This window comes from Helianthus annuus, chromosome 10, assembly GCF_002127325.2.
Source record: "Helianthus annuus cultivar XRQ/B chromosome 10, HanXRQr2.0-SUNRISE, whole genome shotgun sequence".
In the NCBI taxonomy this organism is placed as follows: domain Eukaryota; kingdom Viridiplantae; phylum Streptophyta; class Magnoliopsida; order Asterales; family Asteraceae; genus Helianthus; species Helianthus annuus.
This window is the reverse complement of record NC_035442.2, coordinates 164109614-164115670: the sequence shown is the minus strand read 5'-3', so window position 1 is coordinate 164115670 and position 6057 is coordinate 164109614. Positions and strand designations below refer to the sequence as shown.

Genomic DNA, 6057 nt, shown 5'->3' with positions numbered 1-6057 from the left:
CACATGAAGGTTCAATGCGAAATGCCATATATTCATTAAAACGGATTTATAACGTTTTATAACATTAATACTTCAAAACCTATATGAGTTACACTATGTGACCATTCTCCCCGTACAATCCTTGCTCTCATCTCGAACTAAGTCCGCTTCACTTCAATAAATGTAGAGAAAACCCAAGCGATACCTGTGGACACCACGTACAACCAAACCATTAGTCATTTACATACCATACAACATTAAACTATATAATAGAATTTCGTAGAGCATTCTATGAAGTAGTCGTGGAATTGTCCAAGCGCTTTCTTAAATACTCTTATCCAAATCCAGCTCCATTTCTTCATGAAGCCAACGATCCCATACCTACATTACATTCCAACTCAACGCACATCATTAGTAACCATAAATACTCGAACACTTTGATAACGTTCATGCATATGTCTTAAGCATTGAACATTCATTCACACATACATTCACACCTACGTACTTATTATCATACATACATACATATATATATATATATATATATACATGCGTACCTTCATACATGCCAATGTTCCTTCCTACGCACAATCAATTAATCACGAATATATACACAAGCTTCGTTTACATGTAGGTTTATGCCGGAATGACACATTCACAACCTTACATAGTATTGACAATCTATGATTCAACCCACGTGCCTTTTGGATTCCCATACACGTATACTTATAAAATTTCCTACACTAACACGAAACAATCCGTTTATTCACCAACCGACAACCGAATCATATAAAACTTGTTCCTAATGGTCCGGGAAATGTTCCCCTTACATAAATGACTAAAAATTCTTACCCAAGGTCATAACCATAACGAATTTCATTACATTACGCAACATATGAACATAAAATTCGACCCGTTTAAACCCACCAATTTACTTTCGGCTTAAATACAACCTTCTTCAATAATGAGGCATTATTGGCTTTGTACTTCTGATTATTACATTGTCACACCCCCAAAATCCACCAGCGGAGTATCACCGCTTGGGAGCGTGACTGACCAGGATCAAGCCATCAATCATATTGAACATAGCATAATATAAATAAAATAGTTCGTAAAACCTCATTCAATACAATTGATGTTCCAAACCAAACATAGTATCAATAGCGGAAGCATAAGTAATTAACCCAAAGTAAACCATAAGTTCAAATATTCGAAATGTTAAACATAGTGTTCATGATCCATTGCCCACAACGACCCACTTCTCCAGTGCAAGCTCCATAAGTACCTAAGGTCCTGCAAGGCATGTAACAGAATGATCAACAAACTAGTTGAGCGAGTTCACAGTAAGTAAGTGCGTAACAGTAAGTAACGGGTGGCTCTACTGGGCCGATAGTAAATTATACAGGTGGGGGCTTCCCATGTTATGTGACCACTAGACTATTCGTATCAACTACTCGTATCATCCCTGTTCTTCTTCCAAGAACAGTAGCGCATATGGGGTGTACGTAGGTTTTACGCACGTATCCTTCACAACCGAGGATAGGAGACGCGGGGGTGTACGTGGGTTTCACGTACGTATCCTTTGTACCGAGGATAGAAGTAAGTAATGCGTACACGTAGGTTTTACGTGCGTGCCTGACATCCGAGGCAATAATTGGCATATGACCACGTAGGTGTTATCCTAACCTACGGAACCGTCCTGACATCCGAGGATCATGGTAGGTGATAGTCTAGGAGAAGCATATGTACGTTCTTAGTCAATGGTAACCTATATCCCATTCCCACGACCCGGGAATCCCATGCCTTAGTAGGAGCGTGAACTCACCTTGGGTTTGCTCGGTATGCTAAGTTTGTGCTCAAAGTAAATCAATCACGTCCTAGGGTATGCACGTATACACAATCAGTTTATATCCAAGTGGTACACGTATAAGCAATCATACAAGTACCAGCATGTATTCGTTATCACATAAGTTATGTACATCATTTAACAGCAGTTAAATAATCCAGTTATCCTTTGACAGAGTTAAACCATGTTACTGTGTAAAGTATACAGATTGGCGAATCACAGGTATTGGCGAAGCACATGTTTTGGCGAAACACATGTTTGACGGAACACATGTTTCGTCAACTACCCTATTGGCGGAACACAATTTCTATTTCGCCGATTACTCTTGGCGAAACACAAATCTTGTTTCGTCAAGAGTTCCCTTTCGTCAAGCATCAACATTCTAATTCGTCAACATCCTATTTCGTCAAACATTCACATTCGTCAAGTCTGATTCGTCAAGACAGCAGTTACATCAATCATATCAGTTACGCTTTCAACAGTTACACAGCAATCACATGAAACCCTAATCTGCCGTTACATCATCGATCATGCAGAAGTCATTCAACATGCAATCATCATCTAATCAATACACGAACCGCAATTTATATGAACGTAGATAGACTCATTATAATAACATATATTTGATCAGTATTCAATCAACAATAGTCACGACCGTCCAAACCGTCATGAGCATCATAAATTCAGATTTCGCCAGACCATAACCACATTAATCCGATTAGTTAATAGTATTCCTAAATCAACATCGTAATTCACATAAGGATACGTAACCGATTAGTCATACATACGAATCAAGATTACCTCGCACATGTACTCACATCCGATCGTAAATCAAGCATACACAATATATACAGAGAAATCTAGGAAATCAAGAAACCGATTAACAAGCATACACTAACCGAGATATCGAAGATGATGGTTTAAATCGCTTAGAGCTAGAGCTTGAGTATCACAGGGCTGCCGTCAAAGTGGGGAGGGTTCTAGGGTTCCTTGTTTTGCTAAACGTATGAAATATAGGTCTGTTCATGTTAATATACGCGTTAACTCGTAATGGGCCCGAACTGGGCTTTGGCGAGACAGGTTGGGCCGGCGAAACAGGATTGGCGAAACAGGTTTCCTGTTTCGTCGAGATATACCTTGGCGAATCACTCCCTGATTCGTCGAGCTGCTGTATGGCGAGTCACATATGGGTCTAAGTCTAAGGTTTCACATAAGTTACAAGTTATACATATTCAACCAAACACAAAACCAGGCAAACACAATTCGTTTCATTATAACATAACGTGTGCAGTTACAAGTCGGACAAGTCAAACAGTCAAAGTCAATGGTCAAAGTCAATGTGCATTTAAAGTCGAAAGGTCGAGTTGTCACATTATCCCCAACTTGAAAGAAATTTCGTCCCGAAATTTGGTACGTACTTACTGAGGAAGCTAGATAGGTTGCATCGTTCACTGGTTTTCCTGGGGTGTCACATACATGTTCTTTCATGATGTTTCGTAAACATAAGTATTAATATCTATTAAACTTACTAAAAAGTGAATCGAAATTCACTTACCTCGAGTACTCCAATAAGTGTATTTGTCACCTTGCCTTATCTTGACCCGTTATCCTCCTATGCTTGACCTCTCCTTGACACGTTCCTATTATCTCATTCCATTACATCCATTCAATAGTTAGTATACATAATCATACGCATCAATAATCACACTTCTATTCACGTGTCAATCGCTTAACGAGTTCAACATGTATCATAATACTACAATGCTAATCAATCTAACAATTTATCATTCCATCATCACAACAGTCATACATGAGCTTCTAGCATGCATAATTATGTATTTACATCATGTTCGTTATTCTTTCAAAATTCCATACTTAGAATGATAACATTTTCTAAGTTAGGCAACTTGCTTCATATGTTAAACATTTCATACCATTTCTTAACACCTTGGTTTTTACACATCCATTCTACTATTTTCTATCAACAACCCGTTTCGACCCGTTGGTGCAATTATATGCATAAACTAGTTGGTAAGTGTTTTAGACACTTAAAACAATCAAATAACTTACTAATAATTTATTAAAATTAGTAGTTCATGATTCATATAAGTGTGCATAACAATACAACTATTTTTACTGAATATTTATACTAAAATTTGTGCAGCAACTTTCTGCGCAGCAGCTGTTCACGACACATTTTAACCCATTTATCTTCTGATTCAGTTCTTCATGTTCAAATATGAAATGATCTACACTTAGAGATCTTTCTAAGCATATAAAGATCGTAACAATCGGACATTCCTATGATTTTATATGATTTTTACAAAATCAGCACAGAAGCTGAAATGCTTCCAAACAGCTTGCTGTCAAGACGAATTTACTAACTTTTCATGCTGTTTTGACCCACATAATCTCATAACCAGCCTCTTATGACCAAATATGAAATGTAATATGCGAAACAACCTTTTCAACATATTCATTCATCCGTTTAGTACCCCAACTTTCATTTCATCACGTTTCAATTTACACATAATTACTCTTTCAAGCATTTCATCGAACACCTAGTGTGCGTTATAATTATAAAGCATAGTGTACAAGTATTTAAAGCATGACTTGCTATTTCATCCTATATGTCATCACTACTCAATCTAATCCTTGCAATTCCCTTAATCTACATCAGTTTAACTAGCATTCGGGTACTATAAGCTGAATTACATATCAATTGCATATATTTATCATTCCTATAATCTTCATATTTATAACACACATTTCACAAAGTGGGTTTATAGAGGCTTTCTTTCAATTAACCAAAATCGAGCATGATTTCTACTTTAGGGGGTATTCTTATCATCTATACAACACAAATCATAACATGATTTCATGATTGGGTCGAAACCCTAATTCTACAACTTATCAAATCCAGAAATTCGCCTTACCACTTGATTGGGTATGGGTAAATGATCGAAATCCTACTACATGCAACTAGTAAACATCGATTTTCCCTTGTCAATTTGGCGAATTGGTGAGAACAAGGGTGAGCCCTTGTTTTTCTTTGTTCCTGGTCGATCCACGCACATACAGTGTGTGGGTTTTGTGATTTTCTCACTATTAACCTAATAGTTTGGCATTTACCATGTTTCCCCCCTTAAGTTTATTAACTTGTAAATCTTAACTTAGAATCCCACATTTAGGTACCATATTACTACATATTCTTTAGGATCCCACATTTAGGTACCATATTACTACATATTCTTTAGGATCCCACATTTAGGTACCATATTACTATGTATTCTTTAGAATCCCACATTTAGGTACCATATTACTATATATTCCTTAATCACATTAAGTTTATTATTATTTATTGTGTCTTTTATTTTTGGGGTGTTACACTTGACGAAAGGGGGAGCCTGAAGAGTTTACCGAAAGGGGGAGCTGAAGCTGAAAACAGATCCACGGGGATTCTGTTCAATCAAAAGAGAGTCTACGTTGATGAAGACGTGTTAAAGCTTCAAGAAGACTCAAAGAGAGAAAGAAAAGACGTTACGAGATTGACTGTGGCAATATCCAAGGGGGAGTCTGTTAGTACATTCATGTCTATAGCCTTCGTCAATCCGAGCCGTAGCGAGAAACAGAAGAAAGCGAGATTAATATTGTTATAATTAGTGATAACTAGACAAAAGGCAAGGTGGCATAATTGTAATAATGAGAAATCTCATTAAATGCCTTAGACTATAAATAGGGAGCTTTATGTTTAGTTTAGAACTTTTGTCACATTTGTCATTTCGAGCTTTCTAGATCTAGAGAGAGAATCTAGAGAGAGAAAGTGTTGTCATTGTGATTCAAGGTACTTGACATTATCAAATATGATATAGAATCACGTTTATATTACATCACGTGTGTTAGGTCGCGTTCGTGTATGGATTCCGCACGTTATACGTTCGTTTCGCAATCGTTTCGGAGTCAAAACCGGTCCAACAGACACTGATTTTACACTTTCACCCGAATTGCAATATCTCCCAGATTATGTAAGTCATTCGCAATCTTCTAAGTTGATTTATTAAATCAAACTAGATCTTATTTTAGTTTATGTAATCAAGTATATTGCACTGGTTATGAATGAAATCTATAGAAAATGGATAAAAAAATGTTGCCAAGTCAACCATATGTTACTCATTTTGACCCGTTTACCAACCGCCTATTTTGTTACCTATGTTTATTCTGAAACTGATGTT

At 36.9% G+C, this 6057-nt stretch overlaps 1 long non-coding RNA gene across 1 annotated transcript; it reads right to left on the bottom strand.

Annotated features, from left to right (window-relative positions):
* Positions 1-254: 254 nt before the first annotated feature.
* Positions 255-4915, bottom strand: LOC110886355. The gene is made up of 3 exons (XR_002562788.2): positions 4762-4915; positions 3381-3465; positions 255-360 (listed from the first exon to the last, which is right to left on the bottom strand). It is a non-coding gene; the product is annotated as an uncharacterized LOC110886355 (long non-coding RNA).
* Between the last annotated feature and the right edge of the window lie 1142 nt (positions 4916-6057).